Source organism: Humulus lupulus, chromosome 3 (genome assembly GCF_963169125.1).
Source record: "Humulus lupulus chromosome 3, drHumLupu1.1, whole genome shotgun sequence".
Lineage (NCBI taxonomy): Eukaryota > Viridiplantae > Streptophyta > Magnoliopsida > Rosales > Cannabaceae > Humulus > Humulus lupulus.
In genome coordinates, this window is record NC_084795.1 from 135,100,137 (window position 1) to 135,123,382 (window position 23,246).

At 35.4% G+C, this 23,246-nt stretch overlaps 1 non-coding gene across 1 annotated transcript; it reads left to right on the plus strand.

Annotated features, from left to right (window-relative positions):
* The first annotated feature begins 20,483 nt into the window (after positions 1-20,483).
* LOC133827879 (small nucleolar RNA R71) lies at positions 20,484-20,590 on the plus strand. The gene has a single exon (XR_009890529.1). It is a non-coding gene; the product is annotated as a small nucleolar RNA R71 (small nucleolar RNA).
* The last annotated feature ends 2,656 nt before the right edge of the window (positions 20,591-23,246 follow it).

Below are 23,246 nucleotides of genomic sequence, written 5' to 3' on the forward strand. Positions count from 1 at the left end.
TGAAAGATACTATTGTGATGCGGCTAAGACTGCTAAGATGAATGAGTTTGTGAATCTCATTCAAGGAAGGGCATCAGTAACCGAGTATGTTAGCAGATTTGATGGGTTGGCCGAGTTTTCTTTAGACATGGTACCCACAGATGTGGCTCGGAAGGAAAAGTTCGTTCAGGGATTGAATCTTGGAATAGCTCAGGGCATTAGAGTTTCCCCAGTGCATGAAATCTCCACCTATGCTCAGGTGGTAGAGAAGGCTCTTGCTGTGGAGAGCATAAAAGATGAGAGGAAGAGTGCTAGGAAGCACGGAGCTCAGATAGTGGTATCTCCACTTATTGGTGTAAGCAAGAAGGAGCACTGAAGGACTTATCCAATATGTGTTCGGTGCAAGAGGCGCCATTTGAAGGGGTGCCGACCAAAGACATGTTTCTTATGTGGAGTGGTTGGACATATAAAGAGGGATTGCCCAAGGCTAAGAGAGGATGAGAAAAAGGGGATAGATAACTCGATTCCAACTCGAGTGTTTATTCAGAGGCAGTCAGAGTCTGAGACCGAGACCAGTTCCTCAGGGGTGGCAGGTTAGCTTTTGGTCCTGATCTTTATTTTGTGCTGAATGACTTGGTGCCATGCTGTTCTTTATTTATTGCATGTAGAGAAGCATAAAGTTGCTACACAGGCTATATGGTTGTGTTGCGATGAAAAAGTGATATTGTATTGGTAATTTAAGAGATCAGGTTAATTATTGTGGAAAGGCTCATCAGTTGTTTCCATGAGTTGGTTATGACTGACTGGTTTTAGTATGATCCAGGGTATGGATTGGTTAGCCAAGTGTGGGGCAATTTTAAATGGCAAGGAAAGTATAGTAACTCTTGGGCTTGAGAGTGGAAAGTCTTGTGACAGTTGGTACTGTGCATGAATCTGATGTGTTTATGACATTTGTAGTGAGAGCTAGAGTTTTATGGCAGAGAGATTCATGGAACTCTTAGCTAGTGTGTTGGATCTTTGATCTGGTTAGGACCAGTTAGAGATCGGAGATGAAGTTATATAAAAGACTGTGTTTGTATCAGATAAGAGTGCTGGGAGTGCTGAGTATATCTTGAGAATTTGTTTAATGCCAAGTGTTTATGAATCAGATGAACAAAGCATTCAAAGGATTATTTGAATGGGATTTGTGATCATCTTGGATGATGGTATTGTGTTATTTTCTCTGCAAAAATTTGTCAAGGTTAAGGAACGCCTTAGGGGCAGGAGTGTCCTTGGGTGGTAAAGATATTTCAGGTGCCTTGGGAAATAGTTCTGAGTCTTCTTGCAGATCAGAATCAGATTGGAGGTTGTTATGACATCTCAGTGACAGAGAAAAGTAATTGCCTATGCAATATGTTGGTTAAAGGATCTGACCATAACTAGAGTAGAGTTTCTGGTGGGCCAAGTGGCCAGTTTTATGTTTGAGATCATCATTTCAGAAAGGATTAGAAGGAAAGATGATTAAGTGAACCACGTATAAGAAAGACTGAGGAGTAAGTCTTAGCTGGATTAGCTAAGGATTATACAGTGTCAAATATGAAATTTATTGTGGTATAGGGTCGGATTTGGAATCCGATGGACACCGAGATTAATTGGGAGATTCTGGATGAATCTCATGTTATTCATCTATTCTCTTCATTCAGGCATTATGGAAATGTAATAGGATATGAAAGCTTTATAATGGTGGCTTGAGATGGAGAGGGATGTAATGGAATGCGTGGTAAAGTTCTTAGCGTGATAGTAGGACAGACAGAGTATCAGAAATTGGTGAGGCCATTGTAGCCTTTGAGTATTTTATAATTGAAATATGATAGCATCGTGATGGGTTTCGCGGTGGGATTCCCTAGGTTAGTGGGCCAGTATAAGTTGGCATTGAGTCATTGTGGACCGGTAGTCCAAGTGAGTATATTTTTGTCAGCAAGGATGAATAGTACAGTTGATCAGTATTCAGATCTCTTTGTGAGAGGGATAGAGCGCCGTCATGAAACTCAAGGTCTATCTTATCAGATGGAGACTCTATTGCGACTTCTAGGTTTTGGAAGGGTTAAGAAGGCGATGAGTATATAGATGGAATTCAGTACAGTTTATTACTCTCAGACTGATGGTAAATCAGAGAGAGAGGGTTATCCAATTATTATTGGAAGAACATCTTATAAGATGAATGAGTTAATGTATATCTGGATCCTGAGGTGGTTCAGGGGACTATTGAGATTACTAGGGATTGAAGCTTGAATGCTCACTTCTCAGAATAAATGGAAAAGTTTTGCTGAATTGAAAAGCAGGAACATGGAATTTCAAGTAGAAGATTATATCTTCTTTAAAAGTATCACCATGGAAAAGGATGACATGTTAAGGGCAAGTTGAGCCCTAGAGTAGGAAAACAGTTTGAGTCCTAGATAGGACCGGTTAGGTTGATTTTGGTTCAACCTTATCTTTGGCATTGCCAGGTATATACAGTGTATTTTGTATTTTCATGCTGAGGACATGGGTTAAAAGAAACTCATGAGTTGAGTTATGAGAATCGGGGATTTGAGACTAAGTCATCCTATAAAGAATAGCCAGTCCAGATATGGAACAGAAATAATAAGGTTCTGAAGAACAAAGTTATACCTTGAGTTGAGGTATGTTACAGGAACGGTGAGGTCGAGACAACGACCTGGGAAACTGGAATCAGTTGTACGGAATTTATATTTCGGGCGGTTCAGAAAAATTTCGAGGAGGAAATTTCTGTAAGGAGGGGATATTTGTAATGCCCCAAATTTCCTAATAAGGTTTAGGACCTTGATTAGGAGGCCAGGAGGGCCATAATTGATTTATTATGTTATTAAATGATTATATTCATGTTTAGGAGTATTAAATATGCATGTGAACCCATTTCTAATTAATTGGGTGATTTTCATATTTTGGCCATTTCGGGCATATTTTTCATATATGTGATATGTGTGTGGTGTTTTATTATTATTTGGTTATGCCAGGGTTACTCAGCACAAGACGATCCTAGGAGGTAAGCTAGTGGGAAAGTCACAACGGGATTTATTCTTGACTCGGAGTGAGTCAAGGGGTATTTAGAGCATTACCAGGTTATTGGGAAATGGGAACAAGAATTTGATGATAAATTGGGAGTTAGTAAGATCAGGGGGAAATTCTGGAGGTTTTGACTATTTTGTCCCCGGGGGTGTTTTCGGGACCCCAAGCGTTAAGATTTGTTTGAGGCTACTTAAGCTTCAAGTAACCTTTAAAGGAATAAAAAGAACGTTCTGTACGTTTTCTCTCCCTCAAAGTTCCATTTTCGTCTCCCGATCGCATTTTCGAAGGAAACTTGAGTTCTAGGACTTGGATTCAAGCAAGGATCGAGGCATAGCGATTCTATGGACGATTAGCAGCTTATTAGATGGAAGATTTAGTTGGAAAACAACTCAATTGGAGGTAATCCAAGTTTTAAGTTCTAAATTTTTAAATTTTTTAAGCTTGAATTGGATTTTTGTGTTTTAATGAGTTTTTGGGTGATTTGAAACTTGGGTTTTAATGGTTTTGGATGATTAGGATGTTTGGATAGGTTGTTGGAAGGTTTTAAAATGGAGAAAACGAGGAAAAATGGCTGGTTCGTGGTTGGGCCGCGGCCCTGGCTTGTTGAAGCTGGTGGAGGTTGATGATAAGCCTAAGGGTCGCGGCGCTTGATGCTATTTTTGGCCAAATTGATGTTTTGAGCATGGGAACTTAACTCTAAGGGCCTGGGATCGATCCTACTACCTAGTTGAGTGGGATTCGATGTCCCGGAGGCTTGGGTTGGGTTTGGAAGCATTTATTTACTCATTTTGATGAGGTTTTATCCTATGGTTGTGACTAGGTTATCACTAGGGGCTTGGAATCAGGATCGTGCTTGTGGCTCATTTATTGATAACCTGTGCTTGGACCAAAGGTAAGAAAATGGCACCCTGTGTATATATGACATGCATGGTTATTCTTGAATCATGTTGGATGGTTAAATGTGACATGTATGGTTATTGTTGAGGCATGTCAATTGATTAAATGTGATGCACGAGAAACATGTGATTATGGCATGCTGTGAATATTGATTATGAGATTGATCAGAGCTTGAGTCTCTGTAATTGTGCATGATTATAATTATTCTTTTGATTACTGAGTGAGCATGCCAATTGCCTTTATCTGAATATTTGACAAATGATATATGTCTGTTTGTATTACCTAAATGAGGAAGCACTGACTTATTAGTCAGGGATTGGCAATGGTGTCAATATCAACGCTGAAGCTGTGACTCATTAGTCAAGTTTGGTAGTGGTGTTGAGCACCGGTCACATGAGATTAACTTATAAGTAAAGTGCGGTCTTAGCGTGTTTAACGCAAGCCGATAAAAGATTAGATCTAATCGACATATACATTGAAGACTCGAATGATCATTAATGCCGGACCGACCTTAAGGTCGATGAAAATTAAAAGCGCTTGTCTAGTCTATGGGCTAGTTAATTAGAGCTAGAGCTAGAATGGCTAAGGTGACCTACATGTCACATGGCTAGGAGGGTATGGGACCTCCAGAGCATGACTCATTAGTCACCTATACAGGGTATGACTCATTAGTCATCCACACCGAGGTTGACTTATTAGTCATCTATACCAAGTGTGACTTATTAGTCACCAATACAGAGTGTGACTCATTAGTCACCTATACATGGTATGACTCATTAGTCATCCACATAGAGATAGACTGATTAATCATCTATACAGAGTGTGGCTTATAAGTCACCTATACAGAGTGTGACTCACGAGTCACCTAGACAGAGATGGACTCATTAGTCATCTACACAGGGTATGACTTATTAGTCATCTATACAGAGTGTGACTCATTAGTCACCTATGCAGGGTGTGACTCATTAGTCACCCACTCCGAGATCGACTTATTAGTCATCTAACCAAGAAGCAGGTCCTCAAATAATTACTCATTAGTCTTCTATTCAAATGTAAGACCCCATAATCATTTATTTAAACTTATTTGCATGCATGACGGAAGCTATTATTGCTAGGCATGTACAATATGATTCGATGACATGTTATTACTCTTCATGAGCATGTTGATTTTTCTTACTGGGCTTCGTCTCACGGGTGCTATGTGGTGCATGTAAAGGCAAAAGAAAGGTGGACCATCCTTGAGTTGGAGAGCTTAGGTGACGACGTGTACATATGCGGTTACTCGACTGCCACGACCGAGGGTTGAAAGAGGAACTAGGGTTAAACCTTATTTTGCCGCTTAGATCGGCCTATTGTAAATATTTTCTTATAATAGACCTCTAAATTATATTTTTGGGATCCCAATGTACATAGTTAACGTTCTAATGAAACGTTATATCTTAACCAAATTTTTTAATCCCTATACCGCTAATCATACTTAGTTACACATTTTTGGCCAAATGACTCGATTAGCGAGTTTAGCACTGTTTACAAGGCACACCGTAACGGTCCCTGGAGTTTAGGGCGTTATAGTCTTCCATCCCCTAACCATGGGAAATCCATCCTAATATATCGAATCATTCCATGTAGAAGTCGTGCCCTCACCTGACGTTTCCCCCAGGTGGCATCTCCTGCCTCTGGTGCATAATTAATAACCTCACTTGTTCCCATCATTATCCTGATGGTTATCTTGTAAATCAGATTCCCCTTACTGACAAGACCAGGAGCCATAGAACTATCTGGGGTTCTTCTGCTTCGATTACCGAGAATCTGTCCTTACTAAACTCCACCACTGGAAATACTGTCATTTGCATCTCCGACACTCATGCTCTATACCTCATTTCACAGATCTCAAATAACATGGCCCTCTCTGCTACCTAAATACAGATGATGATTTCTTACATCGGAGCGGCCCAAATGCTCTTGACTATTCCAGAGTTTAATCCTTAAATAGGTCATCATTTCTAGCTACATCCGCCTATATCAATTCCCCAAAATGAATTACCCAACCCACAAAACTCATTGACATACACTGCTGTTACCTTATCATTCCAAATCAAACTTATAAGCCTACCAACCTTTGCAGCCCAGACTATGTCCTTATAACCTCTTTCATCAATTCACCATCTGAGTTCTTTCCAACCCATCATGCCAATGTCTCGACCTGAGTACCATTTCCAAGCATCCTTCTGCCACAAATACTTAGCACAACCCCTTAGTCATGACCTCTTATCTTCATATAATCAAGGATGGAATTAACTTTTCCCATCCACTGACCAATTCTTAGGCAACCCAAACTTTCCTCAAAACCAGAGGATAACGCCTTTTAGGCCTTCCATAAAATACACTTTTCTATCAATACCCTCACATTAAACCAACACTGGTAACCTCACTGTCAAGGCATACAAAGCAGCTCTTTCCCCAGAGAAGTCCGATGTTTCTCCATCTAGTCTCAACTATTAAACCTCACAGCTTACTCACACACTAGCGAACATCTGCTGCGTCTTTCAGGGGGCAGATGGAGGTTTCCAACTCTAACTATCATTTGCAATCCCCCTATAAAATAATGCCAATTCCACTTAACCACTCTAGGCGCAAACAATTTGAGTTCATCCGCCACTGCTGACTAAACTCCTCAGCCCTGAGGTTCACACTCTGAACCAATCCACAGCCTGGTCCAAATAACCACAGTTATCATGCACCCATAAAGCATATTAAACACAGATCTACAATACTATACATTTAGCTACCGAATTTTTATTACAACCAAATATACTCACACTATATCATGCTTCCTACAAGCCAATAAACAGATACGACATATGAATTCAATTCAGGCAGTTAACCACATACACTCAGTATGCAAACCATTATCCAAATATTTATTCACATGCAATAGCAATGCTAATCAGCACGCTTCAATATCATCACGCAATAGTCAAGGGTCAGTCCCTATCAGTATCTCATGCTTCCTGTTAATCATACAAATATCAACATTCATATTTCTTCCCAATCATTTAAGCATATAATCATGTATACACAATTACCAAACCCTGAGTCGAGCTTGTCTTTCGCGGTGAATGTACATGTCCAGCCAGTCTTCAGGAACCCTTAAACCTAGGACGCTCTAATAATAAGTTGTAACGCCCTGGATAGCCAAGACCATTACACTATGTGTTTATAAAGGTGCAAGACTTGCTAATCAAGTTATTTGGTTAGAAAAGTGTTACTAAAACTATAATTGAACTAGGGTTAAAAGATTTTGGTCACAAAAGTTACATTTCATATAATTAAACATTTCATACATGGGATCCCAAAAGTAATAACATTTAAAAGACAGTTTACAAAATTTCAAGAAATAAGTACAGCTACTAGACATTCTAAGGGCAAAACAGACATTTAGGCTTTTCCCGTCCTGGTCCACTCCTCAGCCGTGGCGGCCGATCAGCTGACTATGTACATTCAGCCCCAAAGCTCTCTAACTCAGGATTGGTCCACTTTGCCCTTGCCTTTACCTGCACCATGTAGCACCCATGAGCCAAGGCCCAGCAAGAAACCAGATAACAGAGCATAGCCATTAAGCAATCAATTCACAAATCAACAGCTAAACAACCCAAAAAGCATGGCTATATACTCAACAATCGATAGTATTCACACAATCAGGCATTCCACAAACCAAGCTCATAAATTAACATTAATAATCAATTCACATATTAATCAGGGTCGACACCCTTAGGTCGCAACCCCTATTTATCCCACTACTCCAGCCTGCTTAAACCAAGCTCAGTGAATTTTAAGCTGTCCTCAGCTACCAGTGGCTGAGCCGCGCCCTGTGCACAAATATTGATTCCGTCACTCATAGGCTGTTTATCACATGTCTCATGGCATAATACCATCTATGACATCATACAGTTATAGGGAGTCCTTAGTCCCATCATTAACACATAACCTGGTGTAGTTTCTTACCTTTGATATTGCAAGCTTTGTTCAATGAAATCAACCCTCAAGCACGATCCCATCCGAGCGCTAGCATACACCTAGTCATAGCCACAAATTAGAACCATAAAAAACTTCAATTCCAAAACCTAGCCTCGGGACCAATCCCGAGCCCTTGGGAAGCCCTAATTCCACCAAACGGGGTGATGGAATCAAACCCTGAGCCCCCGGGAAAAAACCCTAAGAAATAACCCGAAAATCCTATTCTGGAGACATGGTAGCGCTATAGCGCCATGAAGAGGGCGCTATAGCGCTACAAACAGATCCAAAAAGCTCAGAGACACTCTGGCCTAGCATTGTAGTGCCCAATGACTAGCGCTACAGCGCTAGCCACAGCACAACCAAACCCTGACTTTCTTCCTTCGATTTTCCCCGAGCCAAACCTCTCCGAAACTCATCCAAACCTTAATCATACCCCAAAACAATCCTACCATAACCTATAACTCACCCCATGAGTCCCAACCATATGAAATCCAACCATATGCACCCCAAAATAAAGAAACTACCATGATTGAGCTTGAAGCTCAAAAACTCTACAGAAACCATAATAGTCCAGAATTCAAGTGACCAAGTCCAGAGTTTCTTACCTTCAATGGGGAAATTCGACCTTAGGCTATCCTCCACACCTCCATGGCTTTCACTCCTCAAAACCTCAGCCTTAATTCCCTAGAATTCCCATTAAAACTCAGCTTAGAAATCCATTTCAACACCAAAACCAGAAATTGAAGAAAAACCTTGAAACTTACCTCAATTGTGTGACTAACTCTTGCTAAACCTTTAGCTTCACCAATCCTAACCCCAAACTTCAGCCTAAGCATTCATGAGTTAAAGCTCCCAAATTCCTCAAGAGATGGTGATGCAAGAGGGAACCGAATGAGAGAGAAAGGAATAGGTTAAATGTTCTGTTTTTCTTTCTTTCTTTCCTCCTTCAATTTCTTTCAGCTTCTATTTCATTCTAAACATTCCACTAAGTCCATAAAGGCTGAATATGACTTATACTCTTATTAGACCAAATGACCATATTTCCCTCCCAATAAATCCTAAACCTTTAAGTCATTCTTTGGGCATTTTGGTCATTGCACCCAATTTCCCGCTAATTCCTTGAATGTCTCTAATATTTACCGCTTACATCCCGACACCTAACTAATCACCAATTATTTTCCTCAATAAAAAATGGTCTCCAATATATTCTCTAAATTCCCAGAAATACCCTCAGACTTACCCCGAACCGAGTATAAATCCCCGCCGGGACTTTTTCTCTAAACCGCTCACTAGGATCGCCTTGAGTCACAAGCTGCAGATATATCCACACATAATAATGTGGTCTCAAAAAATTATCACAAATATTTATCATGTTAGTTTGTTAATTTTCATTTGGAATCATATTTGATTACCCGAGTTATTGTACTTGCTCGATTTTTATTTCCAAATTTCACTTTTATACTAACTTGGGTTTTTTAAAGCTTGATTGTATTACTTAAATGGTCAAGTATGTCTACATTCTTTCGTTAATTCTCACAATCATTTTGCATACTTGTTAAAATATATAAATATGGTGAGATTATTACTGCTCGAAACTCATACTCCTTTATTCGTAGAAGGGTGATAGGCTTAGAATATTACTTTAAATTTTGTTGCACAAAAAATTTGTAATAGTTTGCCTTTTATGCTCGGTTATCTCCACACTTTAACTTTATTCCAAAAATCTGAGACAATTTTTTTAAAAGATGTATAGATTTTCTTTGGGCTCGTGGTATGGTTATTTCCAATACATGTATGCCCCTCAAGTAACCAAGTTATAAGTCTTGGACCATTTTTCCTTGGGTTTGGGCTAGTTTTATAATGTCAAATTCAAAGTTATCTCCTTTCATGATTGTAAGTAGGATTTGAGGTTATCTTCTTTTAAGATAACGATCAGAATACAAAGTTTTCCTCTTTCATGATTATAATCAGGATTCGAGGTTATCTTCTTTTTTAATCTTGATCTCTTTATGAAGCAATCTTTTTAAGTTTCTTGTTCGTTTTTCACAAGGCAACCCAATGCACTCTAAACGAACAAACTCCTTTGATTATTCTTTGGATTCTGTTTGTTCCATGTGTCAACATAAGCGAGAACAACCTTGCTTTGCACAGAAGTCAAATGTCTTCGTGCTTGCAAACTTTTTAGTTGTCTTCATATGCTTTTAATCCATCCATCCAAAGTTGACTTCGAAATGGTTCAAGCATAATCATTTGAGTTGTATTCCCTTCCTTGTTTTCCCTTATAAAAATGAATGGGCGAACATGTTTCATTAAAGGTTTAAGTCGAGCCAACAAGTATTTCGAGCAAACATATCTAACCATCTTTGCATATTTCAAATTGTCTTTTGTGTGTGCGAACAGGGATTTGTAGCGACCTCGAAATGATCTTGAGCCTAATCTTCCTTTCTTATTCGTGTAGCATGAGCTTTTATTAGCGGACAGGATATCCAGCACTAAGTCATCTCGAATAGATGCATATGTCATCTCGAAAACCTGGAAATTGCTTGTCTACTCGTTTTACAAAAGTATAGTTTAGAATAGGAATTTCTATGTTATAGTTTGAGCTCGAATGTATTATTGTCTCGGAGATGAAACTTGTCCACAACTCACTTGTACACTAAGGTTTAGATCGGAGATGAACTTTGTTTATGGCTCGAATGACTTGTGTGGAGTGTTGACCAACTCAGGTATGAGTACCGAATACTGTTGAGAGAACTTATGTAAAGGGGTGATTAGCTCAGATGACTTATATGGGTTAGCTCGAAGGGTGCATATAGGTTAGCTCGAAGATAAATTTTGTTTATGGCTCAAATGCCTCTCATCTCGGAATTGTCACCAATGATTTCGAGATGTTAGTTCCATAAGATCCCTTTGTTTTGAAGCTCCATTCACTCCTGCTAGTTTTAAAGATTCATAAACGAACATAATTTCTTTGCCATGAGAGCTTGCATTTGAACGTAGGTGCCATGAAGCTTGCAAGTATATGTCCTTGATAGCTCGTATATTTCATCTTAGAATTGACTGTGATATGGGGCAAACTGGATTCTTATACATAAGCGTGGGACCATGATTCTTGTACATAGGCATGAGAACATGATTCTCTTGGGAGTGAGAACAAGATCGTATGAATTCAAATCTTGCCAATAGTCTTCGTTTTAAATCCTAGTCCTTCCATGTAGGAATTTTGTTAGCCCCTAATGTATACACTTAGGCGAACAGATTGCACTTTTTGTTCTCGTCTGTTGTGTACAAGTGAATGAACATGAGGTTTTTTCGAGATTTACAACCTTCATTGTGACATCAATCAATTCCATAAATGCATACTTGCAATTAGGGTTATGTAACTACCACCTCCATAGGTGGATCTTTCCTTGAATTACTGTGATCACTCCACCTTGCAAATCGAAATCGCTGGATTTTTAATTTCAGCCTTGTGCCGTAATTTGGACACAATTAAGTGAAATTATTTTTCACATAGATCTGATATTTGTCTTAGACGAATATGGTGTTTGTTTATGACTTGCAATTGCACAGAAGATGGCCTAGGTAAAATTAAATAGGTGGACTGATCTAGCCCTTAACGACGTTGGGGGTTTGTTGGAGATAATTTCATCAAAGTCTTTATCTACAGACTTCGTCAGATTGAATCCCTTCATCTTGAATCTGCTCTCTCAATGAAAGCACCAAACTGTTGACATTATTTTTCGTCAACTTGAGAACATAAGAGCATGGATTCAATAATTGAGATATAATAAAATAAATAACACCATAATTTATTAGTGGTTCAGCCCCAAAAAGATGACCTACGTCCACTTATTGACTTTGATTGATATTTAAGCTTGAAGAACCATAGTTCACTATGAACTTACGTTGCTTGTTGTTCTACAATACTCATTTGCTTTTACATTACATAAGGACTGTTTATACAAGAATGGAGTTTTTGAATTATCAATTGCCCCTCATTTCTATCTGATCTCCTTTTATTTATAGTGAGGAATTTATGGTTACATTTAGATCATGGGCGTAAGATATTGGGCTTGGCCCATAAATAATACATTACAACACAAATACAATTATATTTTCATAAATGATCACTCTGTGCTCCTTTGCAAATTTTGTTAGCGTGGATAGTATGTGTTCAAATGAACATGATCCTCCTGTTAGCGTGTAATGGTTTGCCTTGTGCGAAAAGAAGTGAAATAACTTGCCTTGTGCGAACAGAGGTTGAAGAATGTTGCTATGTGACCAAATCCCTTATGTTAGCGCGTGGTAGTTGCTTTTTTACTTTGTGAGAACAAGAACTGCTTTATGCTTTGTGAGAACATGAACTACTTTGTGCTTTGTGAGAATAGGAACTCCTTTGTGCTTTGTGAGAACAAGAATGTACATTCACCATCCCATTACAATTTTTATTTTTTAAAAAAACATCATAAATGCCCAAAATATGGGTATAACACACATGTTGAATTTAGACAGAAATATGCCTGCAAAGCCAAAGAAATGGAGACTTTTGGGAAAAGAGCGAGGAAGAGCTCTAGAAGAAGAAGTAGCTCTACTAAATTGTGGATTCGTTTGGGAGGAAAAGTATCCAACCTAGATAGCCAACCTTATTATGGTTCTGAAACCAAAGGGAAAATGGAGAACCTGCATTGCATTCTCTGACCTCAACAAAGTCTGTCTGAAAGACTGTTTAACCATACCAAGAATAAATCAGCTAGTTGAAGCCACGGCCGACCAAGAGCTCATGTCCTTCATGCATGCATATTCTGGATATTGCCAGATCCCGATGAACCCTATGGACCAAGAGCACACTAGTTTCATGACTGAGCACAATGTGAATTACTATAAAGTCATGCCATTTGGGCTAAAGAATGTTGGAGCAACATATCAAAGGCTTGTCAACAAAATGTTCGTTGACCAGATCAAAAAGAGCATGGAAGTGTATGTCGATAACATGCTTGTGAAATAAAAAAACTGCTAGTGACCATGTATCTGATCTGAAAGAATGTTTCGACGTGCTAAGGAAGTATAATATGAAGCTGAATACCCAGAAATGTACCTTCAGGGTCTCGTCGGGGAAGTATTTCAACTTCATAGTAAACTTGATGGTATATAGAATATAGTAAAAATTTATACTCGCAAGCGCACGAATTGTATATAGAATATAGTGTTCGTGTAAGCACGAGATCAATCCCAAAGGAGTTGTCTAAAATCAAAAAGAAAACTATTTTAAACCAAAATTAATAAATTCTAACCTAGCTCCAATGATTGTTGAGATTTAATGTCATGTATATAAAATAAAAGATTTAAAATAAAGCTATTTAATAGAATGAACATAACTCAATAAGAATTTTAAAATAAGTGGTAAAAGGAAAGATTATTAAGATACTAGAAACCACAAAATGTAAGTTTAATAATATTTATTAGTATATTGATTCCCATGTTTTAGTGATAGTTAAAATAAATCAAACTATCATTTTCCAAGTAGATTTATAATCTTAAGCACAAATTACTTCTAAAAAGATAGGATTTTTCTTCACTTTTCAAAAATTATAATTTCAAAGTATTTAATGTGAATCAACCTAATGAAACAACAAATAATCAAATAACATTATTTATAAGGCAAAACATAATATTTTTGTTCTAAGCATTGATGTGTACAATTTAATGACACATCTTACACAAAGAATATTATGTTTTTGCAAAATGAAGAACAAAGTGAATATTATCTAACAATAAAAAATATGAGATATTAAAGATGAAAGACATATATGAAGAAGAAAAATCCATAAACTTTGTTGCATTACAAGGGAAATCAACATACAACATAAATATTACCTAGTTACAAGTTGCTTCATCATGATCTTAATAATCTTATGAAAAAGATTAGAAGCACATAACTAGAGTAGAAATTACAAAATAAATGACATACATACTTGAAAATGCTATTGAAAAACCCAAAATGGAAGAGAAAATGGTAGAAAGAAGATGGTAACAAAAAATTAAGCACCCAAATGGTCTTGAAATTCCATATTTATAGCCAAAATGAGATTATTAAAATAATCAATTTATATTAATTGAATTGATTAGATTAATTAAATAAAATAAATATGGTATGTAGAGGTAAATTATAGGGTGTAATGATGTTGTGGTGAAAATGTGTAGAAAAATGGGTAAAAAGTTGACATTTTGGACATAGGGGACAAATGGTACACTTAGGCAATTTATAGGCTCAAGAAGGAAAATTGTTGGTGGCTTGGTGGGTGTGGCAGTCGGCTGGCCAGGTGGGCTGGTTGGGCTGAAGGCTTGGCAGGAGATATTGGCATTGGGCCTGGCTGGGCCGAATTGGGATGAGGCCCGTGTTGGCTGGAGGTGCACGTGAAGAGTTGGGCACGAGTGGCATGGGCCTACTTTGTGGGCTTCGTTTTGGCAGGAGGAGGCATCTGGGGAGTTGAGGTGAGCCAGGCGGAGCTGCTGGGAGCTGTGTGGCTTGGGGCACGGTTGGGCAGTTGGAGAGATTGCTAGGAAATGGCCAGGCGGGCCTGGGCTGGGACATGGCAGGTGAGTTTTTCATAAATGCCATATTTCTTTTGTTATTTTCTTTTTCCAAAACTACACCTTTCTCTCTTCAAGCATACAAAAAAAATACAAAGTTCAACCTACAAAATAAGTAAACATTAAATTATAATCAAATATTTTCAATTAAAAAGAAGCCATATTAAATCCATGAAAATATTAATTAAAATTTAATTTTCTTTGGCAATTAAGTTCAATAAAATTACATTTTTTTAACTTTTAATCTAAAAATACTAATTTTAAATAATTAAACTACAACATATTATAATAAAATAACTATAAAAATACACAAAAGTATATAAAATCATGATAAGACTAATAAATTCAAAATTACTTAAAAAATTAATAAATTAATTAAGAACTCAAGAACTAAGCAACAATTAGCAAATAGAATACGGTAAAATAACTCTATTTTGTAGAGTTATCACACCCCCAAACTTAAAGTTTTGCTAGTCCTCAAGCAAACGAAAATTAAAACACACATTTTTTTATTGGTGATATAAAAAAGATTTCCTCAAAAATTGCACAATGAAAATAATTCTAAAAATTATTTTGAATAAAAGTTAAGCTTATGTAATTAATTAAATTGTCAATTTCGCTTTTAAAAATAGGTTTTCATTAAAATTATTTTTTACTTAAACTTATATGAAATAAGAGTGTTCTTGTGTATGAAAAATGTAATTTTTGTTAAAAGCAAAATTGACCAAATAATTAAAAACAAAGCTTAAAAATTATTCATATTTTTAAGAGAATTAAATTCAAACTCAATCAAGATTTTTATCATTGAAAATAAAAAATATCACCAATTTTTTTTTTAAATTCTTTTTAACAAGACAACAATATAAATATATATTTTTACGAAACAACACAAAAATTAATAAAGTTTTTTTTTTCAAACAAACATAAATAAAAGCAAAAATTAACACAAAACATAAACCCAATAAATCATACTCTCCTTAATGATAATAATCATATAAACTCGATACCCCAAAACTTAATTTAAGCATTGTCCTCAATGTGTCAAAATATAAATATAAATTAAAATTGACAAAAGTTTAGAGTTTAGAATGGTCGTACCTCGATATGGTGCATCGCTAAGAGAGCAAAAGATACAACAAACAAAAATAAAACCACACATAAAATAAACAAAACAAATAAAACACAAGTTATCAAGATCAAATAGGAATCAAAGAACACGGTAAACAGGGTCCCCAAGGAGGATCTCATCCACTTCATCAGTTTTTAATTATAAAAATTGTTTTAATTTTTGTCCATTAACTTTAAATATATCACGATTTTTAGGATTTTCAATTTCAATAGCTCCATGTGGAAAAACAATACAAACAATGTAAGGATCGGACCACCTAGAGTGTAACTTTCCCGGGAATAAATGCAAACGAGAGTCGTATAAAAGGACTTTCTGACCTGGAGAAAAATCTTTTCTCAAAATATTTTTGTCATGGTAAAATTTCATACGATCCTTATATTTTTTAAATAGTCATATGCATCATTCCTAATTTCATCTAGCTCATTCAATTGAAGTTTTCTTTTCTCACCTGCTTTGTCTAAAGTAAAGTTTAACTTCTTAATTGCCCAAAAGGCTCTATGTTCTAACTGAACAGGTAAATGGCACGCCTTCCCATACACGAGTCTGTAGGGTGACATGCCAGCGGTACGATATACCCATAATGCATCAGTGAGTCTTAAGGACCAATCTTTCCTAGTTGGATTCACAGTTTTTTCTAAAATATGCTTAACTTCCCTATTAGACACTTCAATTTGACCACTAGTTTGTGTGTGATATGGTGTTGAGACTTTATGTGTAATGCCATATTGTTTCATCAAATGTTCAAATGGCTTATTACAAAAGTGTGTACCGTTATCACTAATGATAGCACATGGTGGACCAAAATGGGAAAATATATTTTCTTTTAAAAACCGAAGCACAAATTTGTGGTCATTAGTGTGGCATGCAATAGCTTCAACCCATTTAGACACATAATCAACTCCAACAAGAATATAAAGATTACCAAAAGAGTTAGGATATGGTCCCATAAAATCAATGCCCCAAACATCAAATATGTCAATAATAAGAATAGGATTTAAAGGCATCATGTTTCTTTTAGTTAAGCTTCCTAACTTTTGGCAACGTTCACAAGCTTTACAATAAACATATGTATCATGAAAGATAGTCAGCCAATAAAAACCACATTGTAAAACTTTAGCAGTTGTTTTCTTACCACTAAAATTTCCTCCACATGCATGATCATGACAAAAAGATATTATTTTAGATTGGTCACAATTTGGAATGCATCTTCTAATTATTTGATCAGGGCAGTATTTAAACAAGGAAGGATCATCCCAAATAAAAATTTTCACCTCACAATAAAATTTAGATTTATCCTACTTAGACCAATGAGATGGTATTTCTTTAGTGACCAAATAATTAACAATATCAGCATACCAAGGCAAGGAAGAAACATGCATCAATTTTTCATCAGGAAAAGTTTCAGTGATAGGAGTGGAATCATGTATAGTTTCAACAACGACTCTAGATAAATGATCAGCAACAACATTTTCAGATCCTTTTTTATCACGTATTTCTAAGTCGAATTCTTGTAAAAGCAGGATCCAACAGATTAAACGAGACTTAGCATCTTTTTTCGACAAGAGATATTTTAATGCAGCATGATCAGAATAGACAATAATTTTAGACCCTAACAAATAAGATCTAAATTTCTCCAATGCAAAAACAGCAGCAAGCAATTCTTTCTCGGTTGTGGAATAATTTAATTGAGCGTCATTTAAAGTTTTGCTAGCATAGTAAATTACATGAGGTCTTTTTTCAAGTCTTTGTCCTAAGACAACACCTATAGCATAATCAGAAGCATCACACATTATTTCAAAAGGTATTTTCCAATTAGGTGGTCGAATAATGGGTGCAGTAGTCAACAAATTTTTTAATTTTTCAAAGGTAACATGGCAATCATTATTAAGGACAAAAACATTTTCTTTTCCAAGTAAATGGCATAAAGGCTGAGAAATTTTGCTAAAGTCTTTTATAAATCTTCTATAAAAACCGACATGGCCTAAGAATGATCTAATTTCTTTCACAGTTTTAGGTAGGGGAAGTTTTGAAATAAGATCAACCTTTGCTTTATCTATTTCTATTCCCTCAGAAGAGATTACATGACCTAAAACAATTCCTTTTTTAACCATAAAATGACATTTTTCTCAATTAAGCACAAGGTTTTTCTCTTTGCAGCGAATTAAAACAAGTGAAAGATGGTGCAAACATTCATCAAAGGAAGAAAAAAACACAGAAAAATCATCCATAAATACTTCAAGAAATCTTTAAATCATGTCAGAAAAAATTGAAAGCATACACCTTTGAAAAGTCGCAAGTGCATTGCATAATCCAAAAGGCATGCGACAATAGGGAAAAGTTCCGAAAGGGCATGTGAATGTAGTCTTTTCTTGATCTTCTAGGGCAATGGGGATTTGGTTATATCCTGAATACCTATCAAGAAAGCAATAAAACGCATGAACAGCTAAACGTTCAAGCATTTGATCATTAAAAGGTAATGGAAAATGGTCTTTTCTAGTAATATTATTAAGCTTTCTATAGTCTATGCACACTCTCCACCCCGTTTGTACTCTAGTAGGGATTAATTCATTTTTTTTCATTTTCAACAATTGTGATCCCAGACTTCTTAAGCACAACTTGAACTGGACTAACCCATTGAATATCAGAAATAGGGTAAATGATACCTACGTCTAACAATTTTATGACCTCTTCTCTAACTACTTCTTTCATATTTGGATTTAACCTTCTTTGACATTCCCGAGAGATTTTAGCATTCTCTTCTAGATGGATTCTGTGCATACATATGGATAGGCTAATTCCTTTAATGTCTCCAATGGTCCAACCTATGGCTTCTTTATGTTTTCTAAGGACATCTAACAATTTATCTTCTTATTTTTTATCTAAGGCGGATGCTATGATAACAGGTAAGGTTTCAGATTCTCCTAGAAAAGTATATTTTAAATTTTCTGGTAAAGGTTTAAGGTCTAACTTTGGAGACTCAGAAATTGATTGAACATGATCTAAGGGTGAAACAGGTTCATCTTTGGTTTCATTTAAGGGTATAGACTCTAGCAAAGAATTCACATCATCATTAGAGTCATCAACATGCAAGTTCATACCAAACTATTTTTCACAAAAGTCAAGTAAGTCATTTCCATCATCTTCACAAATACTATCTATCATGTTAACTTCATGCACTTCCTCACACTCAACAGATTTAACAACATTAAATACATTCAATTCAACAATCATATTTCCAAAAGATAATTTCGAAACATCATTAAGACAATTTATGATTACATTAGATGTAGCTAAGAATGGTCTACCTAAAATGATAGGAATTTGAGCATGCACATTTTCCACAGGTTGAGTATCAAGAACAATGAAGTCAACAGGAAAATAAAATTTATCAACTTTTATCAAAACATCCTCTATAATGCCTCTAGGAATTTTCACAGAACGATCGGCTAATTGAAATGTTATAGAGGTGGGTTTTAGTTCACCAAGACCAAGTTGCTTATAAACAGAATAAGGCAATAAATTCACACTAGCACTCAAATCAAGTAAAGCTTTGTTAATAAAATGATCACCAATAATGCATGAAATTGTGGGACACCCAGGATCTTTATATTTAACAAGACTCTTATATTGAATAATGGAACTAGCTTATTCAATTAAAAATGCCTTTTTAGGAACATTGGTGTTTCTTTTAACAGTACAAAGATCCTTTAAAAATTTAGAGTAGGCAGGAATTTGTTTAATGGCATCTAAGAAAGGGATATTGATACTAACTTGTTTAAAAACTTCTAAAATGTCATTATATTGGATGCCTTTTTTAATTGGAAGTAATCTTTGTGGGAATGGGGCTTTTGGAATGAAAGGATGGATTGGAGTTTCCTTGTTTGAAGAGTCATTGGCATTAGAACTAGAAGGCTGGCTCTTTTCTTTTTCTTTTTCTTTTTCCACCTCGGGTATGTAATCGGGTTTGCCAATGCTCTTTCCGGACCTAAGAGTTGAAATTGATTTGACTTCTCCATTATGACTAGACTTTCCTATCTCATATTGACCTTTTGGATTAGGGATAGGTTGACTAGGGAATGTTCCTTTTTCTCTATAAGCTAAAGCAGTGGCAAGTTGTCCTACTTGTGTCTCGAGTTTGGTAATTGATTGAGATTGATTTTTTAGGATTTGTTGAGTGGATTACATAGATTGTTGTAAAGTATCTTCTAAGGAAGGTTTCCTTTGTTGAGGATATGATTGATTTTGTGGGGCATGAGTTTGGTTTTGTGTGTTGTATTGGTGCCATTGATTCATTTGGGGTTGGTTTTGTCTCCATGAAAAGTTCGAATGGTTTCTCCAATTTGGATTGTAGGTGGATGAAAATGGGCTATCATTTGGTTTCCCATAAGAATGAAGAGTATTGGCCTCCTCAGAAAAGGCTTCTTGGTAGGAAGGACATGATTGGGCATTATGGCAAGGACTAGAACATATAGAACAAACATCTTTTCTTGGTTGTATTGGAGAATTTATAGTTTAGCTTATGGCTAAAGCTTCTACTTTTCTCGCTAATTTGTCTAAGGATGTTCTTAAGTCTAATTCATCTTTTACTTCATACCTTCCTCCTATTTTTGGTGAATTAGTTGACCTAGACCTAGGATCAAAATAATTCCATTGTTGTGAATTGACAGACAAATCTTCAAGGGTGTCCCAAGCTTCTTGTCCTTGAAATTTTAAAAAAATTATGGTATGCATAGATTGAATCATTTGAGAATTAGAGGGAGTCAAACCATCATAAAAATATTTTACAAGTCTCCATTTTTCAAAACCATGATGAGGATATTTTAATAATAAATCTTTAAATCTTTCGCAACATTCATAAAACTCTTCATTATCTTTTTGAAAAAACTCAGAGATTTCTCTCCTTAGACTATCAGTTCCAGACATAGGAAAAAATTCCAGCAAGCATTTATTATAAAGTTGATCCCATGTAGTTATAGACCCCGTGGGAAGGGAATTTAACCAAGCTTTTGATTTGTCTTTTAATGAAAAAGGAAACAATCTTAGTTTGACCGACTCATCAGAAAAAATTTGAAATTTAAATGTTGAGACAATTTCTAAGAAATCTTTGACATGCATGTAAGGATCCTCTCTATATAACTCATAAAAAGATGGCAACAATTGAATGATTGCTGGTTTAAGCTCAAAATGAGTAGCAAAAGTTGTAGGAAAAACAATGCATGAAGGAGCATTAGATGAAATAGGTGCAAAATATTCAAGAAATTTTTTTTTAAGCACAACATTTTCATCAACAAGATTTGCAATTGGTTCCATGATGCTCAAATTCTTACTAACACTTTCAATTTCAAACAAAGATATATGTCTTTTTACTAATTGATTTTTAGAGTTACGTTCCCAATGATGCATACATCTTTCACAAACAAGGCAACAAAGATAATCTCAAACAAGCGATTTTCTGATGTGGAAGATCTGTTAAAAAACTGCAACCACAGGGCATACTTAGAATTTTTAGAGATTTCACAACAATATAATTTTTATGGTTACTTGTCCCCAGGCCTATTTGATTCCACTTACTCGCGCACTACTAACAACTCCCGAAGGTTAATTAGTAGAGGCGGATTGGAAATTTTGTTCAAATTTCCTTTAAGCAAAAATTGCTTATGGTGAAAGGACAAGATTTATGTTTCTTTTTTTTCAAGTATTTTTTTTCACAATTACAGAATAATATGATAAAAGGTAAAGAAAAATAAGGCAAAATTAATAAGAGTAAAATTTAGGCAAGAGTAGGGAGACATAGCATGCCATCAACCATAACAAAAATAAGGTAAAAATTAGGAGGCACAAGTGCCATAAACTAAAACATAAGATAAAATAAAATAAAAACTACAACAAGATAAATAAAGAAAATTACAACAAATGTTAGGAGGCACAAGTGTCGTCAACTAACAAAGAAATACAAGGAATAAAAATTACAACTAAATTATAACAAAATTAGAAGGCACAAGCGCCATCACTATAAAAATTAAAAAGATAGATAAGAGGCACAAGTGCCGTCAACTAAAAATATATATATAAATATATAAGTAAGTTTTTTTTATGGATGGTAGAACCGTCCCAAATTTTCTTTTTATCTTTTTTTTTAGTTTTATAAAAATATATATTTTTGTGTTCTTTTTTTTTTAAGTGCAAAAATTAAAATAACTAGTAGAAGAATTTACTAACCTTGAGATAAATTTTGTTTCTTTTCTTCCAACTCCCCGGCAACGGCGCCAAAAACTTGATGGACCCAAAATGGGAATGTTTTAAAAATGTATACTCGCAAGCGCACGAATCGTATGTAGAATATAGTGTTCGTGTAAGCACGAGATCGAACCCAAAGGAGTTGTCTAAACTCAAAAAGAAAACTATTTTAAACCAAAATTAATAAATACTAACCTAGCACCAAAGATTGTTGAGATTTAATGTCATGTATATAAAATAAAAGATTAAAAATAAAGCTATTTAATAGAATGAAAATAACTCAATAAGGATTTTAAAATAAGTGGTAAAAGGAAAGATTATTAAGATACTAGAATCTACAAAATGTAAGTTTAATAATATTTATTAGTATATTGATTCCCATGTTTTAGTGATAAGTAAAATAAATCAAACTATCATTTTCCAAATAGATTTATAATTTTAAGCACAAATTACTTCTAAAAAGATAGGATTTTTCTTCACTTTTCAAAAATTATAATTTCAAAGTATTTAATGTGAATCAACCTAATGAAACAATAAATAATCAAATAACATTATTTATAAGGAAAAACATAATATTTTTGTTCTAAGCATGGATGTGTACAATTTAATGACACATCTTACATAAAGAATACTATGTTTTTGCCAATTGAAGAACAAAGTGAATATTATCTAACAATAAAAAATATGAGATATTAAATATGAAAGACATATATGAAGAAGAAAATTCCATAAACTTTGTTGCATTACAAGGGAAATCAACATACAACATAAATATTACCTAGTTACAAGTTGCTTCATCATGATCTTAATAATCTTATGAAAAATATTAGAAGCACATAACTAGAGTAGAAATTACAAAATAAATGACATACATACTTGAAAATGCTCTTGAAAAACCCAAAATGGAAGAGAAAATGGTAACCAAAAATTAAGCACCCCAAATGGTCTTGAAATTCCATATTTATAGCCAAAATGGGATTATTAAAATAATCAATTTAAATTAATTAAATTGATTAGGTTAATTAAATAAAATAAATATAGTATGTAGAGGTAAATTATAGGGTGTAATGATGATGTTGTGGTGAAAATGTGTAGAAAAATGTGTAAAAAGTTGGCATTTTGGACATAGGGGACAAAGGGTACACTTAGGCAATTTATAGGCTCAAGAAGGAAAATTGTTGGTGGCTTGGTGGGTGTGGCAGTTGGCTGGCCAGGTGGGCAGGTTGGGTTGAAGGCTTGGTAGGAGATATTGGCATTGGGCGTGGCTAGGCCAAATTGGGATGAGGCACGTGTTGGCTGGAGGTGCACGTGAAGAACTGGGCAGGAG